General features: G+C 41.0%; 1 protein-coding gene and 1 long non-coding RNA gene across 2 annotated transcripts in view; one reads left to right on the top strand and one right to left on the bottom strand.

The window, feature by feature from the left end:
* The window catches only part of agrn (agrin), a gene marked incomplete in the record, with an annotated part of 352,884 nt that overhangs the window by 40,754 nt on the left and 285,525 nt on the right, over window positions 1-26,605 (top strand).
* Window positions 26,368-26,605, bottom strand: part of LOC118558491 — a 36,373-nt gene continuing 36,135 nt past the window's right edge. Inside the window, exon 3 of the long non-coding RNA XR_004928354.1 lies at window positions 26,368-26,424. This is a non-coding gene — a long non-coding RNA (uncharacterized LOC118558491). The remainder of the gene's footprint in view (window positions 26,425-26,605) is intronic.

The raw sequence follows: 26,605 nt of genomic DNA, 5'->3' as shown, positions 1-26,605 counted from the left end.
AAAATTGGAAATGGTGCATTGCTATTTATAATCCAGACACAGTCATGTGTGCAGCTGATCCGGCGTTTTACTCCTCAGGAGCTAGACGACCCCAGAAAGTTTCCCAAATGCCATTACTGCCTGTAATGTTTCTGATATTACTCAGATCAATCAATCAGTTTGGGCCTCCCTCTCCTGTCTCCTCCTCTCCTGCTTTCTCTTCCAAACTGATTCACTCTCCCTTTAATCCATTTCTTTGCTGGGGCCTTACCATGGGAACAGCCCTGCCAATCCTCGTTAACCCAAGCCTCTCACTTGCGACAGCTGCTTCTCCTTTTCGCCACATCATTTCATCTGACACAGGAAGTGCTTCTTTTTTTTCCATCTGGAGATTACTAACAGTTTGAAAAGCCTTAGTACACCTCTTGCCAATTTCCTCCAAGCTCTTTGACTCCCTCTACATTTTGTGAATGGTTAACTACTACACTTGATCAAACTCGAAAGGGAAACCGAAGAGAAAAGCCCATGAGTGGTGCAGAACCACCTGGCTGCGGTTGGCTTAGGTATGTGCTTTACTTCAGCCGGTGTCAGGCTAAATAGCCCTAGGCTTAGGTGCTGCAGTCCAGATCCAAGTGTAGGCTGGCAGCTATTATACCTAACAAGTTGCAGGTCCCCAAAACACATGTTCCCACTCAATAAAACCCCCAGAGCTTTAAAAGGAAATGGTGTATTTCAAACTTCTGAAAGCAGCAGAGAGGCACCTGTTAGTTTGTTATTATTCATTTAAACCCGCTTTGATTGCATTACATGATATTGCTGTGAGGAGGACAGACGGCTGTTTAGTGTGCACTTCCATCAGTTTACTTTATGCAGCTTTTCATTGAGCCATACGTTTCTAATTATTGGGAGAGGCAACCCACATGCAGGAAATCATTTAACACCCACATGGTCTTAATCACAATGAGTGTGAGCCAAATATGTTGAGCGGCCACTGTGGAAATACTCACTCAGGGACGCTGCCAAATCTAGACCTCTAAGGCCAATATCTATTCTTTAAAATGATTCGGTTTTCCAAGATAGCTTTTAAGTTAAGTAAGATTTCAAGAGAATTTTTTCCTCATCATTTAGGTAAGGCAATAGCATATTGTGTTGACTCTCTAGCATTTTTCTTAATTGCCTTTTTGGAACAGAATATTGTTTATCTAATTACAACTCTTTATGTTTTGGATTTTTTTTTTTTTTTATTTATTTCATTTTTTTTTGTGGCACAAGATGTCTTTATTGACAGTAATCAAGAAGGAAACGGGCAGAGAGTGTGACACTCACTCTACTCCTATGCCACACACCACGCCAAAAACTCTTTGCCACTGAATTAGTTTTGACCATGGAAGTAAAAAATATTTACTGACACGTCCATTTGAAAAGAGAAAGAAAGAGTAGTAAAATGCTTTTTTGATTGCAGAGCTGTGTAATTCATACTGCTCTCTCTCTCTCTCTCTCTCTCTCTCTCTCTCTCTCTCTCTCTCTCTCTCTCTCTCTCGCACAGTGTAACAAAACATTTGTGAGGGAGCTAAATACTTTAAATATGCTATAAGTCTCTTTAGTTCTTTTTATTTATCTGTACCTCTTTCCTGAAACTTGGATGATTTTCTTTTTAGTGAAGCACCGTAAGATCGGTAAGTTTGGACTGTGTTATAGAGAATCCCATTTCCTTTTACTAATGGGTTGGGGGTCAGTCTCTGCCTCAAGCAGAGGAGTTTAAGTATCTTGGTGTCTTGTTCACGAGTGGTGGTAGGATGGAACAAGAGCTTGACAGGCGGATTGGGGCTTTGTCTGCAGCAATGCAGCCGCTGCTCTGATCTGTTGTGGTGAAGAAAGAGCTGAGCCAAAAAGTAAGGTTCTCGATTTACCGGTACGACTACATTCTGACCATTACCTATGGTCATGAGGTATAGATCATGACCGAAAGAACAAGATCCAGCACACAAGTGACCAAAATGAGCTTCTACTGGAGGGTAACTGGACCTGGGAGGTCAAAGCAGAGCCGCTGCTTCTAAGCATCGAAAATTGGCCAGTTGAGGTGGTTTGGACATCTGATCAGGATGCCCCCTGGGCGCCTACCTGTGGGTGTTTTCTGGGCACGCCCCACCGGAAGGAGACCCCACAGAAGACACACAAGGGACTATACTATATCCTGTCGGTTCTGGGAACGCCTTGAGATCCCCCAGAATGAGCTAGAGTCCACATTTCTCTCCTAGACCTGTTGCTCCCATGACTCAATCTCAGATAAGCAAAAAACAATGGATGGATGGATTTTTAGTAATACAGAAGGAAGTTAAAATCTTGTTGGCAGCTCAACGCTTTATAAAAATTGGCAAATGTAAAAAAAAAAATCTTTGTTAAGCCCTCCTGGGAATAGGTCATAAGAAATATTGACAACCATCCAAATTTTAGATTTCTGAGGCACTTTGGTCTGTACAAGTTTAGTCAGAAAAACAAGCACAAACAAAACCCTTAGAACCTTGTTGTGCATATTTAGTCTGATATGAAATCTTATTTTTTAAAATGCCTTTCTTCAGTGTTATCATTTTCAAACACTTTATTCCCATTTGTCAGACCTGCTCGCTTCAATCGCGGCAACATTATCTCCTCTTAACCAGAAGTGTTGCTTATGTCGACTTTCATGTCAGCTTTGGCTGATTGCTGAAATTTACCTTGGCTTAAATTTTCCTCATTTGCATTATTCATCACTTTCGTTGCAGTTTTCATATGCAGATCCAATTAGGTTCACATGGAAAGGTTTGCTAATTAGACAAACAGCAGAGAATGAAACGTGGCGCTTGTTCTGCTCCGTGGAAATTTGTTTGTGCTTGAAAACACCTTTCCTCTTTGAAAACAGATCCATGACTGGCACAGTGCTTGGAGATCATGCTAGGGTTGTGATAAGGAGCTCATTGCTATGTAATTAAACGAGCTGCACATCTCTCTCCATTGCTCATTTAGAAAATCTTGTTGTCAAGTAAAACGCTCATTAGCATGACACTGACTGACATGACGCTAATGAGTTTAGAAATGAACTGTAATATAGGCAGGTGGTACAGTGTTGTCTCAGGGTGAGAAACAGTGGCTGGTTCAGTGTTAATCTCACCGCTCGGAGTTGAATTGGGGATTATTTCTTTCGGCAACAATCACGTCATGAAGTTGGCCGATGACATGACTGTGGTGGGCTTCATCACCAACAATGATGTAGTGAAATGTGAGCCGACTGATCCAGTGGTGTAAGGACAACAATCTCCTCTTCAACATGCGAAAAGCAAAAGAGATTGTTGTTGTCTTCTGGAGAAGTCTTCCACAGACTCCTCCGCTGACCGTCGATAGTGCAAATGTCGGAGAACCTCTCTTATCACTGGTCAAGATGGCTCAAACACCCCCCCACTTCCCCCTAAACAGAGGCGAGCCAGAGAGAGGGTAAGCTTTATGTTCAATTGAAAAATCAAAATGCACTTCAAGGACTGTGGCTCAGTGAGTAGAGTGTAGTAGTCCTGCCACTGGAAGGTTGTGGATTCAGTGTGCCCCTGAGCAAGGCACTCAACCTCAAGTAGCCTAACAAGTATGAATATATGCGCGCTAGTGATTGTGTGACTCTTCTGTAAAGCACTTTGAGTGGCCAATATGACTACAAAAGCCTGATCAGACTTTAGAGGCCAATTTCTGATCCCTAATTTTGTAAAGCTTTGATCTGCCAATACCAAATTTAGCATATTCCATTTCAGAATTGACAGGGTTCTCATTTTCCTATTTTTTTTTTAACCTTTGTGCCAACAAAGTTGATTTATTATTTATATCAGGAGCAGCGTTGATGTGCCACTGTATGCTTCAGAGAAAAGGAATCACAGTCTTGACACATTAGCATGTTTTTAGCATCTTACATTAGCAGTTAGCATGTTTAGCATTAGTAACTCCAAATAGCATTATTTGTATTTATTTACTAAAGAATGGAGATCTTTGCCTTCACTCTGAAATTCCCAAAGGGCTGCTGACTATTTAAGCTCCACCTTGTTCTGTTTTAGACAAAGGTTGAAAGCTCAAAATGAAACAGGATGACTTTGCTCTAATCTGTTTGACCTCCCTGTTATTTCCTGAACTCTCACTCTTAGAGGAAGAGGCAAATGTCCCACCTAAAAAATATTTCTTCCCAGCTATCACATCCTTTGTCCTTCCTCTAATTTTGTTTTTAAATGTTCCCACTGAACCGAAACTGAAATTAGCTAGCTTTGAGCCCTCAGTAGCATATTCAAGGTTAATGGTTTCAACATACTAGGTATGTTGTATTAACTGATTGGAAATTGTATAATTTGTAATTTTCTGATCAGCTGTATGGGGGTAAGGTTTTAACTAAATGGAAAATCTGCAAATTCTGAGCATCAAATTAATTTCTCAGTTAAAACAACATCCAACCATATAGCCTAAAAACAATGTCCAGAAGCCTGATTATAACCTTTCCATGGCTCACAAAGACATACTCAGCTACACATTCCCAGTTATGTGCTACGGCTTGTAATACCACCGAAACACTTAATCATTATAACATTATCCAGAATATAAAGACTTATTCTAGACGAGTGAAGCTCTGTTGAATTTGTTAACATTGTCCTCATCAAAGTAGGGTCGGAAATCTAACAGAAGCTGACAAATTCATTATGAGTTTGGGTTTTTGAAGACTAACGTATGTTATGTCTGACAGAAGGATTAGAGGGATTTATACATAGCTGACACGATTCAAATGCAATTGAAGCTTCATCATAATCCCCTTCATTTGAATATCTAATGAGAGGGATTCTGTCTGGGCTTCTCACGCACCTTTTCTGCAACATGCCATTGTAATTTATTCTCTAAAGGGTAACTGTAACTTAATTTGTCCTCAAAAGTAAAAAAAAGGCACCTAAATTTTTTTTTTTTTTAAGAATGGTATCCGGAACTTTGCATTTTACCTTCAAATACCCTTTTGTCTCAGTAAACTGAGGCTTTTCACTAGCTCAAAAAATTGTGACCATCTCCTGTCCTCCGTCCCAGTGTTTCAGGGGCGCCGCGGTAACCATGTGAACAATGCTGGTGTGACGCACAGAAATGTGTTCACGGGCACAGTGTGTGTGTGGTCTGTTCCTGGTTGTAAAAGAAACAAGACAAAGCAGTTTGTGAGACTCTGCAGACTTCGGCTTGAGCGGGCTGAGCTGCTTTCTCTAGGTGAATGTGGCTGTTTGTTGAGGGCCGAGTTGCAGGAATGCAGCTGCAATCACCGAGGAGTGCTTGGGTGACACGGTCTTGGACAAGGTTAGCGTGGAGTAAGCCTCGTTACTGTCCTGTTGCCATATGAAGCATGTTTGACCTCTGGTACTTGCCTAGCCAGAGGGCGTTCCTCCTCAGTCTGCGTCTGGAAGATGTAAACAGGTAATCATGAGAAAGCATAAAAATGTTCTTCTGAAATCAGTTCGAGGGATGGAGAATATGCAATAGGAGGTTTTCCTGCATGGGCACTTTGTCCTTTAACTTTGTTAGGGTAACATCAGAGATGAGACTGCAGCTCTCCAGTGGCTTTTCTCTCCACCAACACTCCACTCACTTATAGTCTCTTGCTTTACTTAATCTTCCTCCTCGTAGAGGGGCGTAGCTAAATCCAGAATTGGTCTTCTGCTATAGCGAGCCATAAGGAGGACGGTTCCGTCAGCTGTGGTTGGGGAGATGACTCTATCTCCTTGGAGAGAAAGGCTCATTGAGCCCAGAAGAAATCAGTCAGTGCCACTGTATCGATGCTTGTCCGGTACAGAGGGGTACACTGAGGAAAGGTGTACTGCATCTACTTTAAAGGAGATGAAGGGGTACCGTGGGTAAAGGAGATATCACGCAAACTTCAATTATTTATTAGGGGCCCTGCTGTTTTTGGTCCTTTTGTTCCTGCGCTTGTCGTAAAATATTCAGTGAAATGGTAATTTACCTGTATTTGTTTTGGCCTTGGATGCCCAGGAAGTGGTATGTTTGTTGTTGAAGACCCCTGTGGGGAGTGGCAGAATTGACCCTGAGCTGTAGCTACACTTGATCACGTTTACTCCCTTTACGTAACAGCAGCTGGCCTTTGCCAATTTAGCCACTCATTGATACGTGTGTTAATTCATCTCCCACCTGTGCAATAGATCAATGTTAGCTGGTGGGCTATATGCAGTTTTATTGTAAGGTGAAGATTTTTTCTTGAAGTGACAGTTAAAGGAAGAAGCTTTAGTTGAACGTTTTACTCTTTAATGATGGGCAGCCTTATTCTAACCTAACCTCCTGCACTGGACCACCGTCTCTGTCTCGTTGCTACCTTGTGGTAGGAGCTGCACATTGCATCTAGTCGCTGTTAACCCTTTGGGGTCTGAGCCTATCTTCGTTGTATATACATAGTTTCATGGTTTTATCAATACACTTAACATAGTTTTTTTTACCAAAATTAGCTGTTATTTTGGGTTCACTTTTATTATCTATACATAATGATAGTAAGTCATAGTGATAAAATTTATCTAAAAAAGTTACATTATTTTACTGCAGTTAATTTACTACTCAACAAGGCAGGAATGTTGTTTTATATTGTTTTAGAAATGTTTATTTCTTTAATAAAAGATTCATTTGGAGACTGCTTCTTTATTTACTCAGGTTATCGTTGTCTGATATTAAAGCTTTTTCAAACTTATCCTATCATCTAGCATCAGAATCAGAATGAGCTTTATTGCCATGTAGTATTTTACAGGTATGAGGTATTTGCTTTGGTGATAAGATGTTACATACAGAGAAACATACAGTTGACATAAGTAAATGTGAAAATATATAAACAAAACAAATTCAAGGTGCTGAAGGAGGAAGTTGAGGGCCATGTTTACCGTGTAGGGTGCAGGGTCCATGAAAGGATGGGGATGTCTTCCAGCATCATAAAGAGGAACATATGCCCGTTGTTATTGGATTCCTCTCATTCTCAAAGGAATGAGAGGAAATGGACTGGCATAGTAAAAAAAAAAACTTCCTGTGACTTTTCACAGTCAGAAAAGTAAGATCTAAATATAGTGAGATCTGTCAAGCTCTTCTTTAATCTGATCACCCAGCTTGGCACCACAGACTCCCAACCCAGGATGTGATCAGATGTCACACCTGCTCAGCCCAAAAAGAAGAAAGGTGCTTTCTGAAAGCTCCCCGAACCCTTTGAAACATCTCCTTTAAGGTTATGACGGAGCGATAAGTTTATACGAGCAGTTCACAACAACATATTAACTATAAGAAGGTGGATTGGTGAGAGCTGCACCAAGGTCTGGATCCTGGAAGGAGTCTGTGTCCTGAATGTCTGGAAGAAAGAGGACCGTCCTGTCATGTTCGGGCCAGCGGGTGTAATTCCTCCATACAATGATGTCCTTATGCAGCAAAATACCTGTGTCAGGAAGCCTCTGCGCTCTTATTCTCGAACAACAATGGGATCCCTTTTTCGTGCCGCTCCTCCCTTCTTTACTCTGTTTCCCGACAGGCTCACAAGCCAGAGCCTTTTTTTTTCTTCCTCAACACATCCAAGAAAACAAAAAACAAAACAACTTGCTGCTTAGCCTTGATTCATTTCTGCAGGTCAGCATCATTCGCTACAGGGTAGATCCAGGCGCCATGCTGTCACCATGCAGCACAAAAGGAGTCATCTTAAAAGATGGAAACATACCTTTGCAGGGCTTTTTCTCCCTTCCTCTTATTGATTCATTGCATGTTACCGGGAAGTCATGCAGGGAGGCTTACTGGCACTGCCACACACACACACACACACACACTCGTTGGTTTACACACAAATATAAACAGCAATGACACGTACAGGACACTTAAAATCAGCTTGATGCATCAGAAAGATATTTCAGCAAGCCGACTCGCAGCCACCACAAGTTGACTCATGTTTCCTTTTGCAGGCCTTCTGTTGTTTCTGCGTAAACTTGGAGTGTTTTCACTGTCTGAAAGTCTGTCCTGCAGGCTAAAAGCTTAAAGCTTGGCATTGTTCAGACCTTTGATACAGACTTCACAGGGCAGAGCAGCGCCGGCAAACGTGCTCTTTCATGAGTGGAACAGAGATGTAGATTATGTTTAATCACTTGAAAGTAAAATCACCTTTCTCCTCCTGGAAGTGAAGTTTTAATTAGTTGTTCCAGACAAAGCTGAGCAACCACTGGAAAACATGGCGGAGACAGGCAAAGGCCTCTGTCAACACCAGCTAATTAAACACTCCAAGAGGTACTCGTCATGAGAATGTGTAGGAGATTATCATTATCTAAAGGGCCTGTTTCCTATTAATACCCTCCCTTTAAGAATAAAGTTTTTTTTCAGACTAAATGTTATTGGTGAGGTAAAATGTATGCTTTTCCGAGAGGAAAGAGCAGACTGAACGGGCCTTTGCGTCTGACCTAAATTTCAATATTTCCTCTGTCTGAGTGGGAAAGTCCTTGGTTGATGAAGCCCCTTATCTCATTGAGTTTCCAGAGGCTCGCCGGTGCTCTGATGAGGCACTCAGTGCTGCGAGTAAAGGCTAGGGAGATGTTTTGTGAATAATGCATAAAGCTGCCTGGCTGTGTGAAACCATGAAGGAAGCACTCCTGTCCACCGTCCCAATTTGACCTAATTTGGATTGGTCACATGACAAGATGTTTAGTGGTAAGCATTGGTTGGTATGAAAATGTCATGGACAGATAAAATACTAAAGTTTCACATTCTTGTCATATTTCCACAACATTTTAAAACCAAAATCTTTTCAACATAACCTGTTTTTTATTTTAAAAAAGCAACAATTATTCCTGCTGCTGTACAAATGCATATTGATTACTACATTTGAAGCGAAAACATGGCTTAAAGTAGTGAGCAAAATGCACATGAAGTCATATAGGGTGTCAAGTTATCAGGGAACCTTGCAATCTTGTGGGTGAATGGCCCAATGACATTTTGGATGTAGGGCCGGATAATAATTCAATATCAATAATATATATCGATCGGCAGAAGTGTGGTACGATACAAAAATCAATAAAAAGTTCAACAGTTTTTCTTCCTTTTACATTCTAACCTATCATGTAGGTTAACACTGAAGTCATTACATCCTCCCAACCAATCAAACGCAGACCAAGGAATGCTCCGCCCCAAGCTCCGCCTTCTTCAGAGACTTTCTTTTCTAAAAACCTGCAGTTTTGGTAAAAAGTTGGTTGAATAAAGGGTTGAGGTTGAATTCAGTGTTTGAGTTCTGTATCTAAAAATAGGTATTTAAGCAACAGCATAAACTGGCCAGGGCTGCGCTTAAGATATATGTTTTAATTTTTTTAAATTAAAATTGGGTTAATTTTTTAATGACTATGGATATTGATCAATATGGTTTTTATTTTGTGGCCCCTCTACTGATTTTGTGTGGCCCCCCCAACTACATTTCAAGAAAGATTCGGTCCACTAGCACAGGAGGCTGATGCAGATGGAAACCTTTTTGTGTTTATTAGAGCAAAATTATAACTGAAAAGTTAAAATCTTACAATTGAAAAGGTTAAGTACAGCACATAGTATTCACCTTTTAATAACTATATTATGAAAAGTTCGGACACCCCTGCCTTAGGTAGTGGGTAGCATGCCGTTTGTATAGTTAGATAACATTTACTGTGGTCAAAGTAGTTATTTGAATGCTAATATTGCATGCACTTCTATTTTCATGACGATACATGTGGTTCAGACCTAATGTCACGCAGTCTGTTTGCCATTTGCAACTCGCCCAATGACCTCTGGCTATAGGCAGTGGATGGACAGATGGAGCGCTCCTTCTAGTCTCAACAATCTGATGTTAGGTGGTCATTAAGTCAGGCTAACTTCTCATACAGCCAGCCTGCAGCTCGCTGCTGTTTAACTGTTTACTGTTTGTCTTTTAGTTTTCACACCATCACTCTCATGCTGTTTTTGGTGACTGAATGGGAAAAGTGGATTATTTTTTTCAGTCAGCTGGCTTTAAGGCATTACTCCATCTTATTGGAAGCGCTTCAAACCACAAAAACTATATGGCACAAAGTTTAAGCAACTTGCAAAATGGTAGCGGTTAAAAACCTCGCCATGCTGTGAAGCCAGTAATCACCCCATGTCTATTCAGTGTTACAAGGATTTGCAGGTGTTGGTCAAATCCATAAAAAAAGACAGAATGATTCGCTGGATGTTTTGCTCTCTTTTTTCCCCTTTGAACACACAGTGTGGTCTTTGTGTGTGTATGTGTGTGTGTACACATAGAGGAAGATAGGAGGAAGCAAGATCATTGAGCCATGAAAGTTCTCACTGTTAGAAGTCAAAGGTGAAAGCCTTGAAGTGGAGGGAGACTGGAGAGGACGGGGGCCTCAGGTCAGGTTGTCCTTTAGGCTCGAGGTCTGTTTGAAACACGAGTCACACGTGCAAACAGATGAATACCCGTCTGTCGTTGTGAAGACATTTGTTAGAATAAGGCTATGGTCTTGGTCACCTTCCTTTAAGCATCATGAAGAACTGTTTAACAATATATCAAAATTAGTCCTTAACACCAAGCTGAAATTTTATCTGAAACTCTCAGGCAGCTTTTTGATGGGGTCTAAAAAGATAAAAGACCCTTGCTCCACATGTTACTGGATACTTCTAGACTTGGTCTACTTCACTCTTAGAAAATGAAAATGAAATGTGCGATGTAAAGCAGTGTAGTGTAAAGCGCTGTAAGTGGTCAGTGTGATTGCAAAAGCACCATAAAAGTTCAGTCAAAACATTTCTTTTCCTGCTTCGGCAGTCATTTTACCACTGATTAGTAATGGACTTAGGTAACATCCCTATCATATATATGGGATAAACAAAAAAGTGGGACTGATAAGTTGGAGGAAGAGGTATAAGTGAATTCTAATTGGAAACAGAGTAACCTTAGACCTTTGACACCTTTGTCTGGCTTGGTTTGGCATGGGTATGAGGCTTGGGGAGGGGTCAACCTACCACTGTTGGGTAGTGGGGTTGACATACCCCCCCCCCCCCCCTCCAAAAAAGTTGCCACCTGGATTTAACTAAGCAAAGAGGTACGAGGCTTTCTATTGGGTTATTACTGCAATGGCGATCATCTTTCTCCTGGCAGCAAGTTATTTAACCCCAGATGATACAATATGTAGCTTCTCATTTATTAAACAACCACGTCGAAAGACACATCCTGTGGTCGTAGAAAAGATGTTAGTCTGTTTAAGAAGGGGTAAATTGGCACGCATCAAGCAGAGAAAACATCTAAGGAAATTGCAGAAACTACTAAAAATGGATTGAGGATTATTAAAAACCAGAAGGATGGTGGGGAACCGTCGACTTCAAGGAAGAAACATGGCCCCAAAAAAAACGCTGAATGACCGTGATCAGTGATCACTTAAACCTCTGGCCAAACCTAATCAAAGGAAAATAACAGCAGAGCTCAGGGGTGTGTTTAATAGTGAACATAAGAGCATATCCAAACGCACCATGCGAAGGGACCTCAATGGATTGGGACTGAACAGTAGTGTAGCCTTAAAAACCTAATCAGTAAGGCTACCCGGACAAAAAAGGCTAAATTTTGCTAGGGAGCATAAAGATTGAAGTCTGGAGGACTAGAAGAAGTTCAATGAGTCCAGATTGACCCCGTTCCAGAGTTATGGGTGCATGAGAGGCAGAAAGAGCCAGGTGAAGTAATTTGCCCATCATGCCTCGTGCCTACTGTACAAGCCTGTGGGGACAGTGATATGATCTGGGGTTGCTGGAGTTGGTCAGGTCTAGTTTCAGCAACAGTATCTGCTCAAAGAATGCGGTCAGCCAGTCATCCGAACATACTAAAAAAAACAGGTAATTCCATCTAAAGATTTTTTTCTTACCTGATGGCAAGGACATATTCCAATATGAACATGCCCGGGCTCAAATTGGGAAAGAGTGATTCAAGGAGCATGAAACATAATTTTTACACATGGATTGGCCACCACAGAGTTCAAACCTTAACCCATTTTTGGGATGTACTGGAAAAGGTTTTCGATTGCGATCAGATTCTCCTGTCATTAATACAAGATCTTGGTGTAAAATACATTCATCAGTGGATCGAAATAAATCTTGTAACATTGCAGAATCTTATTGAAAAGAATCTTATTGACACAGCACATGTGTGCTGTAATCAAAGCTAAAGGTGGTCCAATGTAATATTAGTGTGTGACCATTTTTGTGTGCCTACTTCTGCCTTTGACCAGGCAGTCAAACTGGATGTGACCAGTTTGAACTGGTTTTTTTTGTGTAGATTCAGATAGAATATAAAGAAAGGCCGTTACATGTGTCTTCTTAAAAGGTCCAATGAAATAAGTGGGCTAGTAAGGTGCACAGTTTAATGATTGGATTTTTGCACAATATATACATTTGTTCTGTGTTTTTATTAGCGGTTTTTATGTGTTAGAGTTTCTTTTGAAACTCTAAAAGAAACAATACATGAGTCCAACAATTTTACTTGTTTTTTTTGTCTGTTGAAAGGTTTTGACAATGTGCCATCAGTATGCAAACCAGTAAGTCAGGGTATGAAATGAACAAACAGACATTTAACCAAGTGTTTAATCCTTGAGAGAAGCAAAGCACCTCTCTTTTTCTGTTTTCCATCATTACTGAATGCAACTAATATATTCCTGTGTAGCATTTTAATATGTAGGGAGTATATTATAATAAGCACAAGTTTGCAGAATTATTTAGCTCATAGTTGGTAAAGCGTGAGATGAGTTAAGTTTCTGCATTTATGAAAGCTTGGAAATGTCTTGTTTTGTTAGGGGTTCACTCGGTAAACACACCAAAAGTCCATCAGAGGCCATGTTTGGAAGAGGACTTGTCATTTGTAACATTTAATGGCCGACCCAGATGCACACACAGTACGGTGCTGTGGATTAAACGGATGTCACAAATAGAGCAGCTTATTTGTTTTAGAAAATCATTTCTAAACAGAGATGGAAAGACCTTGCCCATTGTCTTTTTATTCGAGGTTGGTTAAAACCAGAAGAGCTCTTCTTGTCGTAACCATTTTTCCACATCCTGCACTAATACAGGTATAGCAGTAGATCAGCTATGGTTTCTGAACTCAGACAGCTGTAGTTGCTATTTAGTAACCATTGAAAGCTGTAGCTCTTCTGACTCTACAACAATAGAACTGGTGTGTAAACGTGCATCAGAAATTGATTTAACTGGACTCCATTCAACTGATGAATTAAGCTAATAATTCTTAAAGGTGCCAGACATCACTGTATAAACCATTTCTTGTTGTTTATCTTGCTGCATATGCAAATTCTCCAAAGAATTTCATTAAAAAAAATAACATGAGCTTGTTGTTTTGTCAGGCCAAATGTCCCTCCTCAGTAAAAGGGTTTGTTATGAGCAGCTACTACCTAGTTGATTTCCCTCAGATGGGCTACAACCGTATTTGGAAAACCGTTTTAAACGCGACTTGGAGTTATAATTGTGTAGTACCTCTCTTATCCTGCGGGAGTAAGTGGAAACCTCCAGTCGTTTTGAGCAGCCTCTGACATAGAAGCTCCACTTTTTAGTAGCCACCCTCTGCTCGAGTGGAGCAGTCAGACATGCTGGTGCGATTCACGCCGGTATCAGCTGGAGGGAGGAAGGCAGAAGGAGAGGAGAAGGCTGTTTGCTTGATGGTGTGTTCTGATTGGAGGGAATGAACTACTTAGAAAAATAAACTGTTTTCTGGTCTGACTGTTTTTGAGCAAAGAAACAAAGCTGAACTCCCCACAGCATATCCTTTGGGACTCACTATTGACATTCACACAGCCTTATTAGTGCACACCAGACCATGCTATACCCCCAAAACCACAGAAAATTAGAGTTGTTGTCATGGCTCCTTTAACTTAATGCAACTTGGTGTTAATATGCAGTTTAGTTGAGCTTTGGTGTTCAGCTTAAGTGGACTGTTCTCTAAGGCTACGTTCACACTGCATGGAAATGCGACCCAAATCCGATCTTTTTGCCCATATGCGACCCGTATCTGTGTTTTTCATGGCAGTGTGAACAGCCCATTTCTGATCTTTTCACCCACAAAACAATCCAATTTGTACCACTTCCAAATGTAATACTAATTCGGATACGTATCGGATTCTTTTCAAAGTGTCCGCAGTCTGAAAGGTCATGTCGCATTTTGTCCGTCTTTCACGTCACTCTCCAGACTCTCACTACACATCCACACACAGTAGTAGCAGTTAGCGCTCCTTAAAAGACTGTTGTTAATAGCTGTGCTGCTTTCTTATTACCTTACATCGTCTTGCTATGATGTGGATTTAATATTGTTGGCTCCCATTGCTCAACAGCGTTCTAATAATAAAATGGAGAGATGCCGCCAGCTGGTATCCGCCTTTTCTTTTATATTTTACGAGTTTTCTTTTAAAACAAAACTTTATTGAGCAGTTCTAGAAACTGTTACATTCACCATTGCTTCTGTAAACCAATGCCGTGCTGTGTGATGCCTCTTTCTGTTGTCCACGCATGCGGGTCCCTTTGCGTCTTGTCTTGAAACGTTCAGACAGAAGTCTGATAATGGTCGCATTTAGTCGTAATATGAACGGCCACCTCAAAAGAATCTGATTTCTGCAAAAAATCTGAATTGAGCATCAAAACCTACAGTGTGAACATAGCCTAAGAAGTGAGACACTTTGGATGAGGCAGAGAGAGGGCATTGTTTGTCCCACACTGTAACTGTAAGATAGCCCTGTATCCAATGTAGGGTAAGCTGTGCTTTGGATTCATTGTTTGTCATTGAATGGCAGGGACAATTTCACAAGAAGAATAGCTGGTTATCCTATTTCTCTCAAACGTCTTGGCATCTGCCTTTTATTTGCCTAGAACATACTGACGTGGTACTTTCAATCTCACAATTGTCCAATTTGGAGTGTTTTTCAGATGCTATAAGAAAGAAACCTCAGGCTTAGTTTTCTTGCATGCTTGCAGACGGCAAAACATGATTAGATTAAGGCGTAATGAAATTGTTATCCCAAGCAATGGGATATGGCTTGCACTTTAAAGAAAAGTAAACGTGAGCTTTATTTATCCCTTCTCTAATGATGGAATATAAAAAATAAAAAATCATGACAGATCCTGCCGTATGCCTGTTAATAGTTTGGAGTGCAGACCAACACCTGGTGGGCGATAAGCAGAGCCCTCTGTGACGTGATCCAGAGGTGATTGTACGCGGTCATAAATCAGCATTAACTCAAACAAGAACTGCAATAGGCAGGAAGAGAAGAGAGTAAACCTTCAGCATGTGTGCTTATTGTCTGAATGAATAGAGTTCATTTGTCTCAGTAAAACCGGCCCACCATGTATCCCTCTGTTTTCCCCTCCGCACAAACGTCTTCGGAGAGTGTCAAGTACAGGTCAGTGTGCTCCCGGCAGCCCAATCAAACCCGATGAATATGAGAGCAGCTAAACTCAGGGAGGAGAAAATGAAGGATAACTCAGGACGAGGGCAGAATATACAGTATGACCTTCCTTTACATTAATGTTACCTCATAGGTTGGGTGTATGTGTTGGGTAAAGAAATGTATGTTCACTGAGCTTGATGCAATACTTTTTTAGAGTTGCTGACCAAGGAGGACTTAGCATTTGTTGGGCTTTGTCTGGCGGATTCACTAAGCGGCTGTGGCTACAATCCTTCTAAGAATAAGGGCCCATCACTGTGGCTTTGTGCAGCTGGACCCAAGGATTTATTTTTTTGGAGTTGTTTTAAGGCAACAATTGTTAAATTTCTAGCTTAGTGTGATTACCCTCCCCCAGTTACTCTGCATTCAGATCTTCAGGCTATGGACTACAGGGAATTCTCTAATGAACTGGGACTCAGGGTAACGCCTTATTGGTCGTACTTCGCCTGTTAAACTTCAAACCTCTTCTCAGCCTTCAATTTCTTGGAAATTTCTTGTGCACGGTTTACAGAAAACTGTGCACAAACAGAGGACCATGGCATAAAATAATAATTTTTTTCAAAAGTAAGGAAGTTCTCCTCTTATCCTTTCCACAAAAGGATTTCTTCACTGTTGTTACCTCAGCTGAGGGTTGTAGGGGGATGTACACCTTTCCATTTACCTGGAAAGTCAGAACTCTGATCTGGTGCTGACATAATTATGAACCTTATCAAGTTCTACTTTAAAGTCAGAAAACCAGGGAGATCTGCCAACTGTTGTGCAAAGTCACCAGGATAACTACTGTTAGCATCGGAGCCAATGAGACATTTTTGCGCTTTTCAATGTATCCAAACGCTGCAGAAACCAGTTGACTAATGGATGGTGTACAGTGCTATATGTGTGTGACTATTTTGACCATCAAATATGCAAATAAACAGTTTTGCACTGCAGCTGTATCTGTCTTCTACACACTCTGCAGCCATTTTGGATTTTATGGGGTTGGTGGGATGTCTAAAAAAATTCCAGGTCCTTATTATGACTTCTAAGGGTGTTGATTTTCATTTCAACCCTGGTCCCAGCAATTAATACTTTGGAATATAAATAGGATGGCGAATTGCTGCCCCATAGGATGTTTTCCTCTGCAGGCCATTACTTTCCATATTGAGTTTTTGCCAGAATTTACTACAGATTTCATAAATGTTGGTGACTGGAGCCAATTTCAAACCATCATCTTCATGTGTGTTACTAATGTAAGATTTGTGTTTGTATGGTGGTGGGGGATACACTTTGACCTGCTTTATGCCAATTTTAACTAATTTAGATTTTTTTTTTCATGAGCTAATTAACTGCGTTCAGAATATGCCTTAAGTGGTCATTAGCTTTTTCCATTAGAAGCTGTAGTGACATCACACTGTGTGAGAGACACAGAGAGTAGACCATGTCAAACTAAGATTTGCTCATTAAAAACAAAGAGAATCAGCCGGAGTTTATTTTAAGCTGTCTTTAGCATCTTATATTAGCCTAAACATCGGTATCTGTGTCTGGTGATTAGAGAGTGTAGTCTCACCTTAACTCCAAAAAGGGTGCCAATATTTCCAAATTCACCATGTTGCTGCCCCAGAAGGTGAAAAGTGAAAAGAATAAAACAGGTCTTTGTATATTTGACAACAATGTTCATAGGTACAAATCCATGTCCTTCAAGTATAACCAGTGTCTGCTATAGTTTCGCCCTGTGTTGTAGCAGCCTGAATAAGAAGCTGTTAAACAGCTTCTTATACATATATACGTATATGAACACCCCCTTGATACTGAAACTTAAAGCCTTCTTCCTACAGTAATAGCGTCCACTCTGAAGAGCTTATAGGCATGGTGCGTTCACTGAGCATAATAATAAAAAACTCGACTTCTTTGTAGCCCATATCAGTTCTTGAAGTTTGCAGAACACCCAATGCTATTGCTGTATTTGTCAAATGGCCGAAGATCAAGGCAGATTTTTCTGTGTCGAGTGAAGAAAGCCACAGGCCAAGCTAAAATATATCAGCGTCGCCTTGTGAGAAAATAAGTTACATGTCATTTCCATGTCCCTGGCCCAGAATTATTATCCAGTATCCTTAAATAATCACAAGATAAACACAGAGTGATCAGAGAATTAGAAACACTAAAACATTCAAATCAATTAAAAGACTCAAACCTTTCATTAAAGGGGAGTCAAAAAGTGACCTACTGTAGTTTATCTCTCTCGTTAAGCCAATTTTATAAATTTGTTCATGTCTCCAGCGTTTTAGCAGCAGCATCCCACAGCTAGTCAGTCTTTGCACAGCTGTTGGAGGCTAAATAGGAGTCAGCATGCCTCTGGTGAGCAACACTCAGTATTTATTGCCCTGACCCAGTAAGTAGAGGGTCAGCTTGAGGAGCAGCAGGGTGGGGAGGAGTGGGGGATGGAGGGCTGGAAGACGAGTTGATGAAGTGTCAGCGGGGATAGTGTGGTGAGTGGTTCAGGTGACAGAAGAGGAAAGACCAAACAGCGGGAAAACATGGCTTGCTGTCAGCGGATCTTCTTCATATCTTTTTTATTTATATCGTTTCCCCAGCTGACAAAAATCAGAAAACACATGGCTTTACAAAAGGCATTCGCAAGAATTTGCTCAACTCCAATACCCTTTCTATGATGGATGTAGTGACAAATATCTATTCTGTTTTTACTTTTATGTCGAAAAATACAGAAAATTTTAACCTCACCATTAAACTTCAGATTTTAGAATGTCTAAAGTTTTTAACTCAGGGTTCCAGATTAGCATTTTTGCTCCTGGTTGCCCAGGTGTGTCCAAATTTTTCAGTTACTTTACATCACCACAAAATGTAGGTGCATCTAATTTTCTGTTTCTTTTTCCCATGAGTATTTTCTGTACACGTTGATAGTCATTTAAAGTAATTGTAACAGGATATTTAAATTCACCCCAGTCTCCTTGTTCAGTAGGTTGGAATGAAACACGTGGGAACAAAGTAACCATAACCTATAACTACAAATCGCTAAAGGGTTCACTAAAGAACTAATGACAAGAAAAGAAGAAGAAGCTCACGACTGACTTGAATTCTGTTACCTTAGCACTGTCTTTGTTTAATTGTAGGTCCTTTAATCCCTGTGTTTAACTGTGTATTTACCTTTTAGCCATTCCCGCCCAGTGCCTCAGTCCAAGCTCACCCACAGGCGCTTTGCATTCAGCTAATTAAACTCACTGTATACCGCTAATCACTCCATCCTGTGTATCTAAGCTCCCCTTGTTTTCCAGTCATTGTCAGATCCTCCTGTTTCTATCACCCAGGGTCATGTGAGTTCCTTTCTTCTGTTTTTATACCCCAACCTTTGCCTGATCTTCAGTTTAGGTCAGTTTGTTCATCTTTTTGTTATTAAACATCCATTTTCCCATTATTTTGCCTGCCCCTTGCTTGTGTTTGGGTCCTACTTGGCAACAAAATACGTTCATTCATTCATAATCTTTTCAACAAAAGAATGGAAAACTATGGTGATTTTTAAATCTCCCACTCTATCCTTCTCCCCTTAATCCCATTCTGCTCTATCCTTCACCATCCATGATCCTGCCTCGTCTGACATTTTACTGTGATCTGTATTGTTTTCTATATGTGATATTAAGTTGATCAGAGCCACATTGACCTTGGCACCATTAGTTCAAGATGAAGATAACTCCATGAGGGCAGTGCTGAGGTAGCTTTACAGCCAATCAACTATTGAGACATCAGGAGGAGGCTTCTCATGTTCAAGAACAGTATTTTTAGCATCAGCTAGCCTGCTAGCTACCTATTCTTTCTGTTGGTCTCCAGTAAGATTAGGATCAGAATCAATGTTTTGTAGATGGACAACGCCTTTATCTGGTAGTTGAATGAGTTATTCAAGGTTCTTGATGACATTTATCCAAAAATTGTGAATCCATGAACTGTTCCATACAGCATGCTTACCAGAGATGGTCCCCTGGGTCCATTATGAGCAGAATGGGTCTGGTATCAGATTAAGGCCTTGTCCACACGGAGACAAACTCAGCAGATTTTCATAAACAATATCTACACGAGAGGACGCAGCACAGCTGAAAAGGTTGTAGTAGGTATGCTGGGCCCATTGGTGGCGCTGTTATGTAGTCAAAGACACAAACAAAACCCCCTGACAGCGTTTCCTCTAGGTTTTTTTTTTTTAAGCCATGGTGTTGTTTTTTCGTACATTTGTGACCCAGGCTGTATTAATAAGCTTTTTCATAGACAAAAAATAATAAAAAATCTATCCATCTATCCATTTTCCAATACGCTTATCCATACACAAGGCAGCATACACTTTCCTTTCATCCTTTGTTTTGACTGTATTTTCGTGTTGGACTCAAAATGTTTTATACCTTGTCATTGTTATAACATTTATAAAATGTAGCAATATTGAACAAATGTAGCTGTTGTTATAACAACAACAGTTGTTATAAAATGTTTGTCACTGTTATAAAATGGCTCTTTTTTTCAGAGCTACAGCGTCAACGCATCAGGAGAGACAATAAAATAACTATTTTTTACCCACTTTGTTGGGGGATGAGGGGACCTGAACTTTTTTCATTCTTCAAAGGGGGTTACATCAGAAAAATGAGAACTACTGATGTGAGATAGGTTCAGTGACCAGAAGTGTAGAAATGTGATTTTGATTTTTTGAGGCACCAGCAACATTGGTTTAGTTTCCCAGTCCACCTTCTGTTCTGTGTAACTAAAAACCCTCACATCTCAAAGAAGCACTTCACTCCCCTATGTTGCCTATCCGAGTCTGGGGGAAGGAGAGCAAGCTATAAATGCACAAAATCTCAAGAAACAAAATAACCAACATGTTTCTGAACACTTGTACCTGATGATGAGATCCTGTCAGAGGTAAAGATTGGCCCTTTCTGTGCTTTTTATTGGTTTTTCCACTCATGCAATTTAAAGAGAAAAGCAAAAGATCATCTGTGCAATCAGAAAAAAAAGTTTGATGCAGTTGATTTTGTTGCATGTGTGACCAAATTGGCTCTAATGTGGAGCATTTCCATCTCCTGATTTTCCAATTTGGGATGTACTGACCTATGTTTCTGGGATGTTTTTTTCCTGTTAATTGGACTTTAGATTCATAATCACAAAAAAGAAAGAAACAACACACATCACCGGAATATATCATCGTCAAGCAGAAACAACTCAAGACTTAACACGTTTACAGTTCAACTAATTTTCATTACATGAAATTATCCTTTTTAAATATACTTAATTCATTACCAGTATAAAGTATCATTAATTTGTTACCCTTCAAGGAATCTTTCTCAAATGAGTCCCAGCAAGAGCATTTACTGTAGCAGGCACAAATCATCAGAAACCCCCCCCCCAACAAACCCTGAGTCACATAAAGTTGTAACTGCTCTGTCTGGTTTAGATGAGAGCACCAAGGTTGGTTTATGGAGTAGATTGTCAGCTTTTCCTGTTGTCCTTACGCTGATATTTGTCTGCGTTGAGGCCCTGATCTCTATCTGCAGTCAAGTACCCCACCGGCTGCATGGCTGTAAAGAGGAAAAAAAAAAAATCTAATAAAATCGTTGCAGTGGATCCCGCATGCTCATTGCATTAAGTGCAATCAATAAATCCTGTGTACGCTGGACACCCCGACTCACTGCATCTCAATAAAGCTGAGTGCTCTCTGTGTAATGAAGATTGCTCGGGAACTTGATTACTCTTACTGCTGCAGTGTTCTTGGCAATTATATAAGTTTTTTTAATGTATGAATATGGTGTAAAGTGTGTGTGTTTGTGAGTGCTGAGTCAAACTGTGTCACAGCTGCAGGACGGGCGGGATAGGGGCTTTATCCCATCTTTGCACAGATACAGTATCTTTCATGGGAATCAGAGCATTGTTGACTTGTGTAGGAAAGAGTTGCATTATTTACACGAACAACTTCTATTTGTAGTTTCTAGGCAGGGTGAAGCAGGTATTCAGAATCCAGAACAGACGAGAGGATAAGGCAAGCAAGGACTGGATACCAAACCAGGCCAAAGATCTTGAGTAGAACAAAGGACACACAAGAACATTTTACTGAAAATGAACCGGGTTAATGAAAGTGTGGTGAAAAGTAACAAAGCCCAGAGCTTAAACTTACTTAAAAAAATGTTAGGACAATTCCAAGGGTCCCTGACTTAAAACTGACACACACATTGGAGGGTGGGGGGTGGTGTTGTGGACCAGCCAGGTTTCTTCGCTGCTCCTGTGACCCTCAGATGGTTAGAAATGAAAGTCACTCCTGCCTGTGATGGAGAATGGGATCAGGACAGCAGTAGTGTTTAGTCTAGCCCTCCTTTACCTCTGCCAGGTATCTCCTGATCAAGGCACCAGGATACACGATAAACTAGAGCTTCTTTTAGCATTTCGGCTCTCCTCCTTCCTCACATCCCTCCCTTATACCATCATCACTTGGGGAGCATTTTCAAAAAAGATAAAGGTCCTCCAGGCTCTGTGACGACCGGCACGGACGTCGTCACAGAAAAACTACAATCTTTATCACGAGTCACAGCTTTTAGTTGAAGCACATGATCTGAGCTCCAGGTTTATGTTCGCAATTACTCAAGACAGATAAATCAGGCTTTGTTAATCCAAGGTCTCAGGTTAAGCTCCAAAGCTTACATTCAGAACATTTGTTTTCTGTTGTATCACTATCATATTTTTCCCCAATGCCTGCTTTGAAGTCTTATCAGATCTTTGCGGTGTATCTGTTTTTTTCTCAGCGCTCATTCATATTCTGAGTCACAGAGCTCGGCTCAGGTTTACAGAACAGTCAAAGACGTTTTTGAAATATGGATAATAAAGCAAGGTTACCACTATAGCTTCTGCATAATGGCAGCTGAAGCCTGTTGGGTATAAATATTTCAGTGGTTGTCACAGCACTGCCAGAGAGTAGCAATAGCTAAAGATCTAGTTTTTGCAGAGCAACAGCTGATAGTTTCCCTGTCCAGTAGGAACGTTGGTGGAATAATACACATCCAAAAATGTTCTAATCTGTTTCCTTTTAGTATATGTCATCTTGTTTTACTAAACACATGATAATAATGTTTTTAAGCTCGGTAGGAGGCACACATCCAGACCAAACAAGTTAAACTGTTCATGGGGGCTCAGTTTTTAGCACTGGTGCCTTGTAGCAAAAAGGCCCTGGGTTCCAATTCCAGTGAGCAATATGTGGGGGAGGGGCAATTGCTGCAATGCTCAATTTTCCCTGTTACTCTGGCACTTTGCACTGTACCTTTTAAGAGCTTGCTGTACCTTGATCCCACTAACTGACCCATGCCAAAAAGCACAATATTGTCACTTCAAATAATTTTGTGATTTCTACCGTACTGTTTTTTTAAGATCTCAGAAGGCCAGTGACTCAATGTGAGATTCACATAAAAAAATGTTTTGTTTGTTTTTTTATCTGTGGGGATGTTGCATCTTTTATAAATGACATACAAGTGTCTGAAGACTGAACAAATCCAACAACATCAGCTATAATGGGATAACGATTGCAAGAAAGATCAATGCTTATTTATTTAGCGGCACCAGGGGAGAGGCCTTAATGCAGTTTGGTGGTGATCCAGTGGGAGGCATTCCTACAGTGGCAGTCTGAACGTATGGATGGATCTTTGCTGTTAAAAGTGAGTGTGATTGATGATTTTTGACCCGTGTCTTGACTCAAAGTGCACGGTGGTACGATGGAAGACCTTTTACCGCAAGTGTCCATTATGGACACAGGGAAAAAAACAAAACCCATAGGTATTTCTGTCTAGACAGAACTGTATGTGTGTGATGACTATAGGCTCTGCAGATGTGCTGATATAAGGCTTACAGCTTAGCAAGCAGAGTCTAATGTGCTTTTTTCTCTCTCTCTCTTTCATGTGCTGCCTCCTCCTCTGTCCTGCCAACACCCTACCAGGTAAGACCTCTCCCTTTACTTTAATCTTTCTCTCCCTGTCATAACGGCCATGTTCTTTTTTTCCCCCCAAAACCACATGTGCCAACTTCCCCCTCATGCCTTTCATAACCAGAAGTGCCGTGGGATCTGCAGGAAAAAAAAATTGGGCTCAGGAGAATTGGAAGTAAACGTGTCTGCTCCATCCATCCATCCATCCATCCATCCATCCATCCATCCATCCATCCATCCATCCATCCATCCATCCATCCATCCATCCATCCATCCATCCATCCATCCATCCATCCATCCATCCCTTGCACTTGTTTTTCATTTTCAAGTTCCAGATATACTCCTAAACTCCACAATAATTTGCAAAAGTCCTCTCCTGCTTTGATAATTACTGTGTATTTTGTAGACTCCACAACGTCATTATTGAAAATAAAACCCTGATCTCAGTCTGACCTTTTAGTAGAAATTGCAGTTTTTTATGATATACCGTTGAGTGAAAGCCCAGATCCTCAGTCTAGCTCCGTAGCACTTGAACTGTCTGGCCTTTTATTGAGCTAACTGTGGATAAAGAGCACACCTTTTGTGTATGGGCTGAATGGGCCATCAAAGGACAAAGTTTTTGTCTTTGAGCTTTGTCGGGATCGTGTCCCCCACTGATGTTTACATCAGAGATCAGCAGGAAAAACAACCAGAGTTTGTCAGAGAAATCAGTGCTGTTATCAAGAGAGGTCCCAGAATGGTGTTTTTTTTTTTTTTCAGAGTGTATTGAAAGCTCTCCTCAGTCAAAACAAAGGCCAAAGTCTGTCATTAATGCTCCCAGATGATGGATCTGTTCTTTCATGTGTTACCCACGCAGGGCCCTTCCCTTCCTGTTTGAGCAGTTAGTCAAACCCCTGGTACTTTGAGCTCCAGCTGCTATACCGTCATAGTCAGGTGCAGTACAAAGCACCCTGGTTTGGATATTTGGAGAATGTATATATTCGTCTAAATATGTAGGTCAGTGAGTGTATATGACACAATGAATCAATGAGGTAAAAGATGACGTGTGGAGAAGCTGTTTATACATGAAACTTTAGCCATGTAGATGTATGGCAGCCATGTTGGATAGCAGACCTCAGGACATGTCAGCTCCGTTTTTCCCAGATGGAACTTCGACTTTGGGGAGTGTTCTTGTTATATTTCTGACTTTAAACTCAGACGTTCTGACTTCCAAACACAAAGAAAAAGCCCTGTTATAGTGTACTGTAGCATTATTGAGAAACAGTGGAGGCTTTGTGCGATGTAATAGGATTTTAATGCCGCCTTTTTGAGGCTCAGAGAAGATTTCTGCAGCTTAAATTTCCAACCCGTCTTGTGAATTCAAGCTGCTTTTGGGACTAAAAACACCTGAAACCAAAAGACGTACAAAACACCGAGCCAGAGATGGTTGTGTGGCTTTGATGTTTTGCGGCTCCATTCAGTGCTTTTTTTTTGTTGTATCCTTCATTGTAACACCGACTCACTGACTGATTGATGGCGAGTTGTGGTGGTTTGTAAAGGCAGAAACTACCATGTTTGATGGGGGCAGCAGAGCTGCCCAGCCAGTTTGATGTGGGATTTCTTCAGGCTTTTCATTGGAGGTGGCCTCTACAATAGCCACATCTTGCTGCTATGAGTGGGACAAAACACCTGTCAGGAGTGGTCACGCCTCATGGTGGTGCCTGTAAAAGTGGGCGGTCCTGTTGTCACTCAGCGAATAACCCACATGGTCTCCTTCATAACATTTAGTAGGGGAGGAAGCTTTTAATATGACTCCTTCAGCTGTCTGCTTAAGTTTACACCCATCAAATTTAGCCTCCGTCTTTCCTGAGACTTAGCGAATACCTTGTACACACTCCTGGACATGATCTGCTGGAAATTAGGAAGGTCTGATGGAATATCTATATAAAGAGGCCAAAATGCATGTCTCCCCAGACCTGAAATGTTTACCTCAGCCACATGTCCCAGTTGTATTTCACTGAGAGTGTAGCGTGATCTTCTGACGTGAGATACTTTATAGCACTATTAGAATGAAACCAGCCAATTGGAATATTATCGTGATTAAACTCAATCAGAATGAAATTGTAATCTGAATGAGAAAGACATTTTATGCTGATTAATAATCCGACCGTGCATATAAATGCCTGTCAGGCTGATGTTATTCTGAATGTGGAAAACTAACCCCAGAGCGGATGTGCGCCCGACATAAACGTGACGTATATCCGCGTTGGTGAGATGGGGAAATACACCGGGAAGCGAAACTGTCGGGGTTCCCGATAAAACCTTTCTATTCGAAAAAATTGTTGCTAACTCAGTAATGTTTCAACCGTAATTAGAACATCAAAAGAAAAGAGCAGGTGACCATTCTAGCAGGAACTGAGACACAAACAATAGACGGTATTCACACAAAAAGTCTTATTATGGCATGCAGACTTATACTGCAGTATTTTATGGCTGTCATTGTATTCTGAAGTGCCAAGCTCATGAAAACATTTTAATGTTGCTCCCTGCATAACATAACGCATAACATGATGAGCTTTTTTTTGTCCATGCATCTGCAGAAAGTGCTAAATTCCTGTGAGCCGGTGTGCATCATGGATCCCACACACCGACAGACCACTCTGGGACACCCACTTATTTTGCAGCATGTGTGGGTCTGTGTATGAGACTTTGTGCAACTTGAGCCCTTCCATGTGACAGCTCTAGTCCAATCATGCCCAGTCACCCATAAGGACTGGTCCTCCTGAGACACACACGCATGCACACGCACACACACACACACACTAACTATGACAAACACACTCCCAGCATAAGTGACTTCCGACATGGGGCTTCTCTGGCATTTTCCCAGAGCACCTTCCTCGGTTCACAGCTAAATGAGAAAACGGCGGAGTGTAAGGAGTCCTTCAAAGCTGTTAAAGTGTGTATGTCTTTAAGTCACTGGGGAAAGGAAAATGAAAAGCACACCTTTGTAGAGGGATGAGATGTCAGCCAAAAACGATGCAGCTCTCGAGATGCAGACACCTATGGAGAAAAGATGAAACAGGTTTATACAAGTATCAGGTCGATCTTGTATCAACCTGTGCCTACATTCCTCTCTCTTTGTTGTTCTCTTTCTCTGATGCTTTAAGCATGTATCTGTACTACACTTGCTGAGGAAAAAGAAAACTTGGGCATCCAGAAAGAAAGGCCAGATTTGGACTTA

Source organism: Fundulus heteroclitus, chromosome 1 (genome assembly GCF_011125445.2).
Source record: "Fundulus heteroclitus isolate FHET01 chromosome 1, MU-UCD_Fhet_4.1, whole genome shotgun sequence".
Lineage (NCBI taxonomy): Eukaryota > Metazoa > Chordata > Actinopteri > Cyprinodontiformes > Fundulidae > Fundulus > Fundulus heteroclitus.
This window is presented reverse-complemented; position numbering and strand designations above follow the sequence as displayed.